At 32.9% G+C, this 16,851-nt stretch overlaps 1 long non-coding RNA gene across 1 annotated transcript; it reads left to right on the forward strand.

Moving 5' to 3' along the window:
- Positions 1–3,825: 3,825 nt before the first annotated feature.
- LOC111087642 lies at positions 3,826–15,877 on the forward strand. Its single transcript, XR_002612303.1, has 4 exons — positions 3,826–3,995; positions 4,569–4,670; positions 14,838–14,907; positions 15,730–15,877. It is a non-coding gene; the product is annotated as an uncharacterized LOC111087642 (long non-coding RNA).
- The last annotated feature ends 974 nt before the right edge of the window (positions 15,878–16,851 follow it).

A 16,851-nucleotide genomic window follows, 5' to 3' on the forward strand; every position in this document is an offset into this window, starting at 1 on the left:
TTGGCTTTGAAGCAAAAAACATGTCGATGTCCTTATTAACACCTTCCATATTTGCATACGTTTTCCCATTAAGATGGTATTGCAGCAAATCAAAAAGATGGTAATCTGATGGTGCTATATCTGGAGAATATGGTGGATGGGGGAGAACTTCCCAACCTAACTCCATAATCTTGTGTTGCGTCGAATGTGCCACATGTAGACATGCATTATCGTACCTTTCCAATTGACAAGTGAAGAGAGTTTCTGATTAAGGACTTGATTAAATGTTCCAGTTGCTGACTATAGATCTCTGCATTGACAGTTCGCTGTGGATTGAGGAGTTCAAAATGAATTACTCTTTTGATGTCCTACCAAATGCAAAGCATCACTTTCTGCGGATGGAGTTCAGGTTTTGTGGTCAGAAATGGTTTTTGTCTATGACTGAGCCATTCTTATTAGCATAGAGAATCCATTTTTCATCACCGGTGACAGTTCTGTCCAAAAATGGTTCACGCATATTCTGTGCTAGAAGAGACAAAGCAATGTTTGCTCGTTGGAAACGATGATCACTGGAGAGTTCATGAGGCACCCAAACATCTTCTTTATGGAGTTTTCTCATATTCCTTAGATGTTTACATATTGTTTCATAAGAGACATGCAATTTCAGGGCCATTTCACAAGTGCGTTGCCTTGGATTAGACTCAACAAGCATCTTCAGAGGATCAGTATCAATTCCAACATGTCAGCCCCTGCCATCATAGTTTTTAAGGCTAAAGTTACCTGAACGAAATTTGCTGAACCATCATTGACAGTTACGAATGTTCAAAGTATTTCTATAAACTTCTTTGATATTTTTTGTGGCTAAAGGGGCAGTGTTTCCCTTCTTGTATTCATACAGCATTACATGCTGAATGTGGGTTACATTGTTTGCCATCACTATAAAGGATTAGAATATACTAAACTTTATGCATTATATAGGCTACACTAACATGATGTTTAGGTGGTTCATTTAACTATTATACATGATATACTTTTTTTGGGGGTGGTTATAGAAAGTGTTCCAAAACACGACATTAATTTCTTGATCACCTAATACATACAATGCAATTTGAAGCATTAAATAATGATGATTTTATATTTTTAATTTAAAAACATTCTACTTTGTAGTAAAATATGTGCAACAGATGCCAGCTGTTGAAAACCCAATATTATTATTTCTCCTCAAGATGTGTGGAAGGAGAGTTAAGTTACATTGCACTTATTGACTTCTTTGATTGTAATTTGAGTTAAGGAACCTTCAATAAATAGATAAGCTGCTACAAAACAGTTGCATTAAGTAATTTTATTGTGATGAAAAAAGTACAGTGGTAGGTATGCAGACTTATAATGCTAAAAATCCAGGTTTACATACCCATGATGGGCACAGCACAGATAGCCCATTGAGTAGCTTTTTGTTTAACTTAAAAAAACAACAACAAATATGATGAAAAAGCTGTTTAATATTCATTGAAATTTTAAATTATAATTTTTTTCTATTAGAATGAACTACACCAGGTGAGATAATAGGAATCATGTTAGTAATTTTCTTGTGAAATAAATTGGAAAAAGTTTAATCAGAAATTTTAAAAATAGTTAAAACGTGTTAAATTAATCTTCAAAAGCTGTTAAATGTATCAGATATTGAGAGCTCTAATCATGAGATTTGAATTAATCTTCAAAAACTGTTAAATGTATCAGGTATTGGGAACTCTAATTCATGAGATTTATATTCTTTTGGTTGAATTTTCTTTTCTTTTTTTATGTAGATTTTTAGTGATTGTTTTCTTGTTGAAATAATGATTCTTTTTAACATTTTTAGTTGATTGTTTCATCAGTTCTCAAGCAAGTGAAAGAACTATTTCTCTCCTTGTGTATCTTTATAACAGTCACCTGGTTGGTGATATGGCTCCCTGTTTGGTGTATTTCAGAATTTTTACCCTCATTTCTGCCTTACAATTTGCAACTTTCTAGGTAAGTGTCACAAGAAAATTAGTAATGATATTTCCATTAGATATAGTGAAATAGGTTCAAATGGTAACAGAAAAATATTTTAAAAATCTAGAAATGTTTGAAAAGATGTTTCACACTCCTACTCGTAATTTCTCTTATTTTCATTATCTTCCAGAATATTTGATAAAATTATTACATTAATGCCATGAACTTTTGAGTATAAAATATTATAATACTTATAAGAAGAACAATCAGTTATTTCTTGAGACTCTTAGTAGTTCAGTATAGAATACAACTGGACAGGTGGTGGTATAATAAAAAAATCTACAATAAGAATAGGAATCAGAAGAAAAGAGGGAACCTTTAGAAAATAAGTAAATTAAAGGTAAGACAATATAACTTTGTAGTTGCTAACTGAAGTTGATTGAGCACAGATTTGTTTTAAAAATCATCTTATTAAGAGCATTTTACCTACTTACTTCCTTTCGTCAATTTTCACTAGTTGATTCTCAATAGAACAAAATTTATAAGTTTAATTAAACTTAAACAATTTTTTTTTGTCATCAATTAAGCGTGTATATTGCATCTATTTAATATTTGTTTTTTTAAAATGTCAAATTATTGATCTTGCAAGTCAGATTTTCTGAGGTATAGTTCAAATAATTATTCTACTCAAATTGGCTTTAAAACCAATGTTCTTTATTTATTTATGGCAGACTTCTGATATTTATACTTCAGCTACTTATGCATGAATCAACATACAGACCAATGGCTGAGAAGTAACTTTAATATAGAATAATAAACATATTGGCACATGACTATACTTAATAATATCTTTCTTTGATGGTATTACAGTTTTTTGTTTTGTCTAATTTGTCTGAATATCTTTCTCCAATCTCATATCAGTAGTAGTGTAGTTTAATAATAGACAGCATTGAGAGGAGTTTTGAAGATAGTAGATCTTGCAATATTTTTAAAACTTAAAACAATTTTTATAGAAAATATATAACACTTGTAACATATATAATGTTATCAGCTATTATCGATTTTATTAGCAAAAAAGCACTAAAGAAGAAAAAAAATATTTGAAATAAGCACTAGGTCTTAACACTGTCATGCCAAATAGAGAAGTGAAGATCTGGTTCAACTGCATAGAGAGAGCTAGCTATGATAGGAGGGTTTGTCACACTCCTATTAGTGGAGGACTGTTGCATTTTAATTTGCATGCTTAAACGCAGCTGAACCATGTGATATACACATAGAATTAGATGGGAGTTCCAGGGCTAGTGGCAAACAAAAATTTGCATACTAGAAGGCAGTCTTAATGTAAGCCAATGAAATGGACTCAGTCATGCAAAAAATTAACTTATATTTTTTTTCAAGTATTTAAACCAACTCTCAGCCACAACCAAAATGACTGACATTTCTCCTTCAGCATATAATTAGTACTCCATTAATGATCTCAACCCTCAATGGTGAACAAGTCCAACCATGGATGTCCACAAGCCAAAAGGAGGAAATAATTTGTGATCCATTGCTACAAAAGTATGCTCTGCACATTAGGGCTGTGGGTATGCTCTATGGGTGATGGTGACATTCTACTATTTGATTAGACAAGAGTAGCCCAAGAGCTGGCTGTGGATGCTATTGACCAGCTGTCTATAAGTTGAAAATTAAGGACAGCTTTGTGTAGCTGTGGAGCTTTGCATAAAATTATTAAACAAACAGAAGCGTATCATAATGTATTATATTTTTTAAATTAAAAACTAAAATATTTTAAATTATTTGTGTGTTTCAAACTAAAACATGTATAGTTAACCATTTTATGTCTTGTTTACTTTCAGTGAGATGATTATCAGGGACCTGTCCTTAGAGAATATAATCCTGCAGATTTTTCTTCCATTTGTTTTTGACAAAAAAGTTCTCTGCCAACTTTTAAAATCTTTCATCAGTGGATGGTTTTATTATGTGTCAAATTTCTTCCATATCCATTATTTTTTTTTGAAATAAATGATGAACTTGAGCAGGTGAGTATCTAGAAAGAAATTAAAATAATGAATTTTAAGATATCAAGTTCTTACAAAAAGGATTATGATATTAACTATACAATCCTTTCACTGTTCTGGAACTTTTGGGTAGGCTAGGGATAAGCAGAAAGCAGGAAACAAGAATTAAATGAACTCTCTAAAAATTAATAAATTTATTATTCATTCATTTTTCAGTTTTTTCCGTGAATTTTTGTTTACTGTATTTTATTAACCACTTGTTCTATGTATAAGGTACATGTACAGGTAAGTATTGGATCTTGAGTAATGCTTAAGAAGTTTTAAACTGTAAAATTTACAAACATTATATTATGGGTAAGCATATATTAAATAATATTTGCCATTGTCTGCATGCTTTAAGCATTTTGATGATCTTCTATCAGTTAAAGTTCATGATGCCAGAAAAACACGTAGGCTCAAGAAGTCTTGATAGAAATGAGTTAAATCAGTTAAAGTTAATATTGTAGAAGACTGCATGAGCATATCAAGATATCAAATGTAGTGTTATAAGACATTTTATCATATTTACTGTTTCATTCACCATATAATAAATAGAGAAAAGAACAAGAGACTAATGAAGAACTGGATTGGCAACAAATACCTGAAGAAGCTTTAAAAAACAGCAAGTATGAAAAACCTTCAAATTTTTCAGTCAGGGTAAGATATCCTTTTCATAGAAACAACCTGAAATTACAAACGTTTTTCAATCTTATTGAGATTTTATAGTTCTTTTCTGTGAAGGAAAGCATACTGCATAAAATAAATAGAGGATGTTTGGTATTTGTAATGTTATAACTATAACAAACCAAAAGCACTTTTATAAACTATTTGTCAGTTGATTTCTATCATTTTGATAATTGTATAATTTGCATCTAATATCACATGATTGATCATCAGATACCAGATTTATATAAAAATGAGCTGAAGGTGACAATTGACATTATTTTATAACAGTAGTTTTGCCTTATTGTAGATAAAGTAGTGGTATCATAAAATAAATTATCCTTTAGTTGTTTCATGCTGTGTATGAAAGTTTTGGTATTTGTTATTTTTATTTGATATTATTTTGTAGTGAAATGTAAACATCTGTGGTATATGAATACACCATGCATTTCTTGTAATATTATATTTACTGTGAATTTAACCTTTATTCTGAGTATGTTAGGGTTTCACATAACATATGGTCAAGAAAGCTGTAAAGTTCATCTTAATGTAGTTGCCTTTATTCCTTTGAAGATAGTAACTGTTCTATGTATGGGATATTGCTGTAATACTGCATGTTATGCAAGAAACTCAACAGCATTGTCCTCCAATGATAGGTCAGATGATATCTTGAGGTTACAACCTCCTTTATACTTCAATGGGATCAACTAATGGTGACACAGGTTGTGTATGTATCCCAAGAATAGTATCATAGAATTTGGTATATAATGTATATTGTAATCTCTAGATTAGCTTTCTCAAGCTCAAGCCTTCAATTTAGTAGTCCTTTCTTTGTAAATAGTAATATTCTTCTAAAATTTAAACTATAATGTTAATTTGTGCTTAATAAACATATTTATAAGTTCTTAAGAGAGTTTAGAGGGATAAGTATAAAGTAAAGATGATGTCCTTCATTCTTACACACAATAATTTGATTGTTTTTTGAGTGTAACTAAAGATTGTTTCACTGTTTTTTGTACATTTGTGTCCAGTCTTTTTTCTCAAACCCACAATTACTTCATAATAGGTATCTTGTTGACCCTCTTGTTATTAATTAGAGAGACCTATTCTACTGCACTAAGATCAACTCAGTTTTACTTCAATATGCTGCAGAATGGACATCTTATTGTAACGTTCCAATATGGTACGTTACCTCATCTAACATAAATAGCAATTTTCATTCATTGATGCCCTCTATATGCAAACAATTTTTTTTGCACCAGGCAAAAGGTTTTATTCTCTTCACACTCTGAAACTTCCACCAGTCGAATGTGCTTTCGTTTATTCTCTTAATTTTGTCCAGATTTGACTAATCATGTTTTACTCTGACTATTCGATGGTGGCTTCTATCACTCATCAAGAGGACGTTCATTCTTATTCTTTTGTGGTCTATAGTGGATCTCCATTTTTGAACCCACACACTTAACATGTCTCCTGGAGGGTCGTGTTCCAGGTATTTCTGTCTTCTGTTGCTTGACTTTCCAGTCACATCACATTTTCTCCCAAGGAGTGACCTCTCAATCCTCCAAATTTTTGGAGTCTCTGCCTCCTGAAGGATACTCTTCCACATGAAGTTTTTGAATTTTTTTTATAAATTCCCAGGTAGGTACCTCTTTTGTTTTACATCCAGTTTATAATGTTCATTTTTTTTATCCTTCCATCAGTTTTTCCACAGTATGTTTGTTCATCCATATCACTCTGGTTCAAGTCTTTCTAATTAAATTTCGTGGCAGACACAAATCTGGGTTTCTTTGCTGTTTCAGTTCAATTGTTTCCTTTGTTCTGGATCATTTTTATTAACCTGCATTTTTGTGGCTCATGTGATATATTTTTTTTATTTTTCTGTTTCTTATCATCTTCCACATTTCTTATCAGCCGGTTCCAGATGACCTTGTAGGTCTGGTACATGCTTTGGGTTGCTTCATTGTTTTTAAGGTTGTTTTCCATTGAATCCATTTCCCATGATTTCCTTCCCATACTCCACTGGGTTTGGATTGTGATTCGATTGACCTTTTATTCCTTGTGTCTTCACTCCAATCATACACCCTCCCTTTTCCCCGTATATCAAATCTGTCATCTGTTGAAGATACTTCATCTGTCAAGCACTAGGCCTACACCTCATACATTCATCTCCCATACTTTACTTTGGGTAGCTGTTTCTTCCTTGTTGTGGTACCATAATCCACCTGTTACCATCCTTCACTCTTTTGTTAGTCTGTGACTAGGTAAGTTACCTTTTAGTTATATATACCTTTTATTTTTCAGGGGCATGCCCCTCTTTTGTTTTATGGACCCTGCTCTGTGGCGAGTTGTGCCTGTCCAGTTATGACTTAACAATTACAATTCCATGGCCACTAAATGCATACTGCTGAGATGAGTATTGGATTGTTGAATTAACACTATGTAACTATGACTCTCTTAAGGTAGCCAAATGCCTCGTCATCTAATTAGTGATGCGCATGAATGGATTAACGAGATTTCCACTGTCCTTATCTACTATCTAGTGAAACCACAGCCAAGGGAACGGGCTTGGAAAAATCAGCAGGGAGTGACTATGACTCTCTTAAGGTAGCCAAATGCCTCGTCATCTAATTAGTGACGTGCATGAATGGATTAACGAGATTCACACCGTCCCTATCTACTATCTAGCGAAACCACAGCCAAGGGAACGGGCGTGGAAAAATCAGCGGGGAAAGAAGACCCAGTTCATCACTACAAGATCATTTGTAGGTTCATCCTTGCGATATATTTGCTTCATTAATATGCCAGTGCCGGACCATACTCACCCATGGACTTCCTGGGTAAAGCAGAAGGGGATAGCTGCCCATCCTCGCCATGAGTGGTAGACTGTGGAGATATCCTCCAGAATGTGTTAATGGCAAACAAATTATATATATATATATGTATAAATGGATAAAGCTTGTGGTAATAGCACCCAAAAAACGTTGGGGATATCCCATCTATCAAGCAAAATCCAAAATGCCAAAGTTAAACAAGTTGACCATCATGGAAAATCAAAACAAGAGTAAAGGGGTGAGTGCTTAAACCCACAACATCTCACCTCCTACTGCCCTTCGCTGTCTGCAGCCAGATGTGGAAGGCAGTTACCCTTAAAGTTATTTAAGATTAAAAAGTAGAAATTTACCATTTTATATACTATCTCTAAACTGCATAAGAATCCTGTAAAAGTTAGATTTATTACTAATTCTTTAACTCTGCTACCAAATCAGTTTCCATTGTACTTAACAATGTTACTTTTGTGTTATCAAAACATTCAGAAAATTTGTTTTTGGATTCAGATTTGTTTATTTTTTTTGTATTATCAAAAATAATAATCCAATTATAGAATGTCTAAATAATCTAAATTCTTTAAAACAGCCAATTCAGTTGCAACTTACGATTTTACCACTGTATATACTTCAACAAATTTAAAAGACCTTTATGATGCAGAGATGGGTATTACAAAATATAACTTCAGTAAGATCCAATGAAGAAACATACTGTATATAATAGCTATATAACTTACTCAACAGATCTATAAACAAACAGTGTGTATTCCAATTGGTGCTAATTTCAAATATGGCCAATTTGTATTTGTTCTTCTATGAATATTAATTTAAAAAAAAATTAGATCTCATTTCATTTAACTAAACATTCTGCTGTATTGATGATTTAATTTCGATGGATAATTTAAACTTTGCCCCAAATATACTATATTCTAAGGAATTGACTAAAGAAAAAAAATCAAAAGCAATGATTATTAAGCTAATTATCCAGATGTGGACATTTATTTTGTAGAAGGCAGAGTTCATTTGACCATTTTTGATAAAAGAAGGAAATTTAATTTTCTCATCCTTAGTTTACCTACTCCCCATAGTGTTATTTCTAAGTTTTGTTAAAAGGGATTATTATATCACAACTGAAAAGATTTTTAACCTATGTATTAGTAATAACTCCTTCTTTATTCATAAATAAACTAAAAAATAATGGATATAGAGATATACAACTAAAACATTTCTTTACTATTGTATATGCCCCCAGTGGCACAGCGGTATGTCTGCGGACATAAAATGCTAGAAATCGGCTTTCGATACCCGTGGTGGGCAGAGCACAGATAGCCCATCGTGTAGCTTTGTGCTTAACTGCAAACAAACACACAAACTATTGTTTATAATAAATATAAATTTATTTTAAATAATAAACTTTCAATTATGGAAAACTCCTTAATTAGAGGTCGTTAGTTTATCAAGGGTGACCTTGAATAACTAACTTGGTTATAAAACTAGTTTTCTATTCAGTATGTTGGGACTGGAAAGACCAACTTCAAGTAGCTGGGCCTGTCTCAGCTTTCCTGTGTCATACTTGAATAAGTTTTCGACAATTTATAAGCAAGTTACTTTTTTTTCTAAGACCTTTATAAGAGTTGTGGTTGGGACTTCTATACTGTAGAAATTTTGGGTAGTTCTGTTTCTACTTTTAAAACTTAAGACAGACAGTGAAAGGCAGTAGGAGATGAGATGTTGTGGGTTTAAGCACTTACCTCTTCACCCTTGTTTTGATTTTCCATGATGGTAAACATGCTTAACTTTGGCATTTTGGATTTTGCTTGATAGATGGGATATCCCAAATGCTTTGTGGGTGCTATTACCACAAGCTTTATCCATTTATGACTATGGATGACTGACTGGAAGCGAAAGTAGATGAATTAAATGATTATAAATTCTTTATTGTTTAACAGTGCTGATCTAAATCGCCTATTAAAAATAATTGTAATTGATAATCATTGAAGTATTTATCTCTCTCTATATATATATATATATATACTAAATATACATAAATGATGATTAAAGCATCAGTTGAGAATATGGTGTTGTTGTTTTGCTGGTGTAGATGATGGGAGGTTCTTCACTATATAACATCAGAGTGAGCCATCAAAATTGCATTTCATTCGATTGGGATCCCTCATTCTACTCCCACGTGAATTTCAGTTCCAAGTGGCTGGGTTTTGGATTTAGAGCTGAACTAATTAACATGAATCTGACACATGTATTACAAATGTCTCTATTCTCTCATTCATTTATACTCTTGTTACTCCATCTGTGTTGTGGGTCACAGTGGCAGTACTTAGATTACTATGGTTCTTCCCCTTTCACTATCCCTCGATGGTTGTATTATTCCAAGGCTGTTACCGTGCTTGGGGTAGTTTTTGTCATTTTGATTTTGAGTGAGATGGCTTCCATAACACAGACATATTTTCAATGCTGGATGTTAGGTTCCTGGATCAATCAATCAATTTCTCAAATTGCAATCATGTGTCCCATTCATAGGTTGGGAAGGTATGAGATTCCCTTCAGTCTCATGAACTTGAGGGGAAGATGGTATGATCCTCTTTCCTACCCCACCAGATGGCTTGGTTTTGGATTGTAGTTGACTTGCCACCAGTATGATCCTATCCCCACATGGATTTTGGTTATCAGTGCCCTGGGTTTTGGATTGTAGTCAACTTGCCAGTGGTATGATCCTCTTTTCTACCCCCACATGGATGTCAGTTCCTGGTGGCCGGGTTTTGGATTGTAGTTGACTTACTGATGGTATGATTCTCATCCTACCCCCTTGTGGATGTCAGTTCCCAGTAGCCTTGGTTTTGGATGTAGTTGACTTGCTATGTAAGGTCCATCGCACCCCAGCCACTCTACACCTGGAGGCACATCCTTTTACTCTCACCCACATTTATGTATTATGGGATTGAGATTCATGTATAGTGTGGTTCGGATCATTATCCAACCATATTTCTCTTCCTATTAGATATGTTACTCCCTATTTCCACCCATATCTGTGACATATTTTTTCCACACTGGACGAATGTATACCAGATACAGAAGTGGTGCAGTCTCCCACGTATGATCTTTGCCTCCGAAGATCCTTAGGATGCTTTTGAAGGATGCTTCTTTCTTTCCCTCACACTGGTCCCTCCACCTATTCAATGTGGAATTCTAGCTATTTATATGTAAAGAGGTAATTTATGGTATCAGAAGTTGTAATTTTCCTATACTTAAAATGCATTTCTGATAAGTAATACTTCTTTTCACATTTCCCACCCTTCATCCCCACTAAAAACCAGTGCTTCCATTTTTTGCCTAAACTCTAAGTGATAGTGTGGTAGAATTGAATAGAGGGAGTCACATGTGTCAAGAGAGTATGTCCCTCTCTTATTGGTGGAGGGTTGTTGCATGTGAGACACATTGGAATCAGTCAATTCCAGATGGGTGGAAACATCAAGGCTTGTGGCATTAGCAAAATTTTTTTGCATATAGAGGGCAGCACTGAATGAGAATAGCTATTTAAGTGAGAGGAGGTAAGTGCCTATCGGAAATACATTTTCAGTTTGGGAAAATTATAACTATTGTGTTTTCTACCATTCTATGTGTGTATTGCCTTTTTGCTTCTACTCTCATATTATATAAGTTTACAAAGGCTTGATGGCTATGGAAATGGCATTTTCTTAACTAGGAAATAAGTCAAGAGGAAGAGATGGTCACAGAAGAGAGATGGTTTTATGAGTGAGTTGTCTCATTGCTGACAAAGACTCATGAAGGAGAAATGCCAGAATCTGTTGCAACAAGAACTGCTGATAGAGTTTTCCTGAAGATTAACCTCAATGCAATAGAAGCATGGATGATTGAGGGTCATCGAGGTGGTATAGTGTCTGGCAAATCTCAGACCAAATGGTACATTCTGTAACAGTCTCTTAGGCCTTTGCAGCCAAAGACTAGCTGAAAGAGACTGTTTCTGTACATCCTATTTTTCCTGTATTTAGTTTATCCTGGCCCTCACTATTGTCTTGTCCTAGTTTAAAACTTCCCTTATAGATGAGTTAATAGCCTTTGCAAACAAACCAGACCCTACCCTATTTAAGTGTAAACCATCCATTCCAAAAAAACTCACTTCGCCCATTGAACTGATCCCACAAGTCCAACCAGCCAATATGCTCATCTTTACATATTAACTTAAGCCTAGCATTTAACTCTAATGACTTTCTCATAATTTCATTCCCACAATTAATTCTTGGCAGTATCCCTGATACAATTAAGTTATGGTCTTATTCTTTAAATGTCTTTATAAACCCCTTGTACTTACTTATTAGCTTCTCTGACCTACCTTTCCCTGGATTATTAGCTCCTACGTGCACAACATAATTTAATACTTTTCTCCCTATTTACCCCACAGACTATCCTATCCACAAGCCTTGTCAAGGAATCACCTATAACTATAACCTCTTTAAGTTTATCATCCACATCCTTCTCTGACTTTTGTTTTCCTTCCCTCCAATATTTCCTCATCTGCACAAGCCAAGAGCTGAAATTTGTTGCTCAATAGAATATGCTCATTACAATTAATTCCACTACTATTAATCCTAATAGTACTCTTTCTAACTTCCTGAAAGTTATTGTTAGCTGATGTATCCTTTGCATGTAAAAGCTTAAGCTCCTCATGAAATTCTTCTGCCATTTCCCACAAAATGAATGCAAAGGAAAGACAATGTAAATTTTAGTGGATTCTAATTGTCAAGATCAACGTTTGGTATCACCTAACCTGAATCAGCTCATGTGTAGGACTCAGTTCTGAAATTTTGACCCTAATTTTTCCCTCCTGGAATCTGACTCTGTTTACGTAACAACTAGTTATTAGTAGAAGTAATTAATAACAGTTGAACAGTAAGCATGATGGTCATTGTCATGAGAATGACAACAGGGTGCAACATGGCTACTGATCCCATGTTCTATGGGCAATTAGAGCATGAGATATGAGTCCCATAGAAATGTTGTTTGGCCAAGGGGATCTATTGATTACTTTGTCTCAAAAGGTAGTCTTTAGAGGGGAATAATTGTTGAAACTGGACAGTTATGACCTTTTTCAACCTATGCACCTAGCTCATCTTTTGTTATATTGGAATTCATCTGACCTTGTATTTTCAATCTAGACTTTTGTTATTTGTGATTGAATTTTTGAACATTTGATCTGTCTGTGTTGTTCTTCAACTAGCTATTGAAAGGATATGTAGCATACTCTGACAGTATTCTGAAGTACAAAGAAAAAGTTTAGAGATCTCATGATCTGACTGCAACTGACTTTGAGCCCATAAAGGAGGGTATTCTACTGGCAGGATCCGCCATTATGCTGATTTCACCAGACATTGCAGTGAATCATGGAAGGTAAATATGTGAAGGTGAAACATTACTAAAATTTTGACAACTCCCAGCTAGGAACTCAAAGTGCCACAAGGAAGTGTCCTGCATTGACAACAGAAAGAAAACTATGGTTCTGGCAACTTCAGGATAGGAACATGACCAACCATAGGAAATGCCTTAGGCCCAAGTTATCAGAAATGACTCTTTTTATGTGATTTCCCATGGGACAATTGAATCATCACAATGCAGTCAAACTCGAACGATTTTTCTGTGTAGATAGTGAAAAAGAAAGGTAAAATCTGTCTCAATTTCATGATGGAACTTACTTTTGAAATGGTGTATGGACTTATGGTAAATTAGAATGAACTATAACTTTATCATTTATTAAGTTATTGTTTTGTAACTCCTACATGTGCCAGCTGTTCCATAGTTTAGCCTACACATGTTACCAAGAGATCTTTGATCAAGACATTAAGCCACAAAACTTACCTCTTGATCCACAGACAGGAGCTCTAAAGTTCCTTTGAGTAATCAGACACTTCCTTATTTTTATTACTTGGTGAATATTTATGTTTCAAATGGTAAATTTTTTATATTTTAGCTGCAATGTTTTGTGTACTATTTTTGGGGTGATGTGTAATTAGTTCTTGTGTATATGTATATTTTAATAATTTTTTGTATGTGTGTGTGTACAAATCGAAGAAGCTATTTATATTTGAATGCTACTTTACAGGGTAATTTCATTTTTCATTGTATTGATTTAAAATGTTTATTTTTGCTATTGTGTTGAAGGGTTAGTTTTGTTGCTAAATTGATTTTATTTTTATGATATGTGGTGCTCTTTATTTTACTTTAAATGTTTTGTTTTGCAGTTATTTGTTTATTGTGACATAACTGTGATATTAGTTGTTAGAAGGTTCACTTTTTCTGTCTTTGTTCTACTGTTTAATGATTGATAAGTATCATTGTTAAATGAATTTTTAATAATATGATGCAAATGAATATTTTTCCTTAGTTTTTTGTGCCATATTTCTATGTTAAAAGGTTGTGACATCTGTGTTGTATGTAAATGTTTACAGCAGAGAGAGAAAGTTAGCACATTCTCCAACCAGAGCTCAACTTTAAAGTTTATTCATTTTAGGTTAAAATTAATTTTTAGCTTGAGGACAAGCCTGAAATAGGGAAGAGAGGAAATGTGGTAAAGATTGTTTCATCTTGGTTTTATGTCCTCCCTCTTTCTTTCTCAAACTCAGTTATGGTCAGATAACTCAAAATTACTTTATTATAAGAATCTTGTTCAATCTCCTGTTATTAAGTGGACCTATCACATTTATCCAAGATTAACTCATCATTACTTGAATATGACATTCACCTATTTCTTCATTATAGAGACTTTTTTTTTGTATTTTTGAGATGAAAAATAATAATGACATAATAGCTGTCACATTGTCTGTGGACATACAACACTAGAAACCAGTTTTCAATATCCGTGGTGGACAGAGCACAGATAGCTCATTTAGTAGCTTTGTGCTTAACTTCAAACAAACAAAAGTTGTCCCATTATTTTTAGTCCTTTTTCAAATTCAGTTAGAAAAAAAAAAGTATTTCGGTAAATTACTTCCAAATCTGTAGATACCAATTTCAAGAATATATTTAAAGTATAATAGTTCTGTTTTCTTTAAAACAACAATAGCAAATCTGTTTTTGGAACAGTCTAATGTGTAGCATAAATTAAGTTAGCAAATGGTCAGTATCACAGTCTATGAATCAAAATTGTATAAAGAAAAAAAATCCATATAATAATTTTGGAAAGAATTTCTAGCAAATGTCTCTCATGCAGTGAAAATATTCCTTCAATAATCAGTTTTGTGATTTTGAAACTGAAAAGGTTAATTAAAAACAAGTTTTTATTTCTATGGCTTGTATCTTTCAGATTCTTTTACTTCTAGCATTGGCTTGTTTCAGTATGACTCTATGTGGATTTTGGATTTTATTCATTCCTGGTTAGTATTTGATGATATTTACTGATATTGTTACATTAGATAATCATATGTTAATCATGATTTAAAAAAGAAGCTGGTGGACCATTGGAAACCAATAGGCCTAAAATTTGTAATAAAAACCATGGTAGTTGCAGTGTGCATATGTTTTTGTTCCACATTTAAATGATTTGTCCGACTAATAAGTTTTGGTATTGAAAAAAAAGGCTATTGGGCAGTGACTTGTGGGTAATGAATATCATAATAATGAGTTGTAAGCCAATAGATCTGTACTTTGTTAATCAATTTAGGTATATAAAACTGCATTGTTTTGAAAGAAATTTAGCTGCATTTTAAATGTTTTTTTTTTTTAATTGAAATGGAACTGCTCATTGTTTTCTTTCATCAGAGAGTCTCCTTCAGTAGAACTTGTGGATACCTTTCATCACTTGTAAATGAGAGTGTGCATCCTCCAAGATACAAGTGCACCTAAACATTGATCTTGAGCCAGTTTTACCAAAGCATTATCCTGGATTAAAACTAATTAAATAACCTAGATGTAAGATACTTATTTTTTAAAAAACATTATCACAGAAAATAAATATACTACTTCCCATCGTTGCAAACTTCAAAAACAAAGTGGGAAATGAGACAGTATACAAATAAGTTTTCAGGATTAGTTTTTGGTAGTGTATTATTAAAATTTCCATTACTATATTATTACATAACTTTGTTTGGGAAACCAGTAGAAGTTAAGACTATGGATACAAACAGAGTTAATTTTGTTTAAACTTTTGCTTATTTCTTCAATGCTTACTCAGAAATGATCTCTTTTTTTTTTTTTAGTGCTGTTAGGACGTACATTTCTTTGTGGAATACTTGGAAAAGCAAACATCCATGATATATATACAATTTCCTGTGGCTTATCTATTATATGGTTGGGTTTCAGACTGGTTCTTTTTCTAGGACAAAAACTGATGAGAAAGTAACTTATCATGTGGCTTGTTGTTGTAAGTATAATGTGAATTATAACATCACAAATGGTCGTTTGTTTTCTATTTATTGCAGTACACTCTGTGTCTGAAACTTTACAACACTTGTTTGTTGTATTAGTTTCTTCCATTTTATTATCATTAAATTAGTCATATCTCAGTGATTGAAATACACTAATGAAGAATCCAATTTAAATGTAAAATGCATAATATTTGTAAACACAGTTCTTGTAACAAGTGTATTGTAATAATTAAATCCTAAGGAAGTTGCACTTCTGCCATTCTTAAAAGGTAAATTATTAAATTTGAATATCTATTTTATTCATAAAAGAATCACTTCTTTAGTACTAAAAATTGTAATTGTATGTTAGTCATTGTGAAAAAGTTTCTCAAAAGAGTAACCTAAATAAATGTATAATTTTTATTTTCAACAAGACAGAAAACGTGGAGCTTTCTTCTCAGGTTTTAGCCTGTATCAGTTTAGCTAGGAGCATAATAGAAAATCTCATCTAGTGGAGCTCTCTTGTCAGCTGAAGACTGGTTTCAAGCTGTATCAGTTTAGCCAGGTTTAATATGGAAAGTTACACTTTAGTAATGTAATCATCTTTGCCAATTCAATGGCTAATATAACTGTGCTTCTGCTACCTCAAATGTGTTTTACTTACTTACTTACTCACTTTATTGACAAATTTACAGCCATAAAAGATAAGTAACCAAACACAAAAAATGATTAACAAAATAGCTAGACAAAAAAAATATATATATATATTCAAAAACATAATTACAGACTTTTGATTTAATTAACCTAAACTAAGGGTGAACCAAACATCTAAGTTCTTAACAATAATAAATTAGATATTAATTAAAAAGTAAATTTACATCACATGACTACAAGTCGATATGGTATTTTTTGTATATTTTATGAATAATACTTGCTGAATAAATTATTTGTTACATTTATGAAAATGATCTAGAT

This window comes from Limulus polyphemus, unplaced genomic scaffold (assembly GCF_000517525.1).
Source record: "Limulus polyphemus unplaced genomic scaffold, Limulus_polyphemus-2.1.2 Scaffold2416, whole genome shotgun sequence".
NCBI classification, from domain to species: domain Eukaryota; kingdom Metazoa; phylum Arthropoda; class Merostomata; order Xiphosura; family Limulidae; genus Limulus; species Limulus polyphemus.